Genomic DNA, 432 nt, shown 5'->3' on the forward strand with positions numbered 1-432 from the left:
GGAGTGTTTCGAGACTTTCGCCAAGCGTTGGTGCCATTTGGTGGATAATTAATGTTCTAGCCACAATAAACGTGCCACATAATGCCAATAAGGAAAAAGCCGATTTCTAGGAACTTCCAGTCAGAATGTTTGCCATCAGCGCTTTCCTGTCGAGTTCAGGATCTGGGACTTAGCGTTTTTTTTCCACGATCCAATCCAACGACCAGATCGTGAATAAACAATACATACAACAGTGCATCCCTTTAAAGTAGGAAAAAGCCGAATTCTAGGGAGCTCCAGTCCAAAAGGTTGTCATCAGCGCTCTCCTCTCGAGTTCAAGATTTGGGACTTAGCGTTTTTTTCGCGATCCAGCCAAAAGACCAGATCGTGAAATAAACAATTAATATAACTGTACTAGTACATCCCTTCAACTGAAGCAAGTGCACCATACAT

This window comes from Anopheles coluzzii (assembly GCF_943734685.1).
Source record: "Anopheles coluzzii chromosome X unlocalized genomic scaffold, AcolN3 X_unloc_115, whole genome shotgun sequence".
Lineage (NCBI taxonomy): Eukaryota > Metazoa > Arthropoda > Insecta > Diptera > Culicidae > Anopheles > Anopheles coluzzii.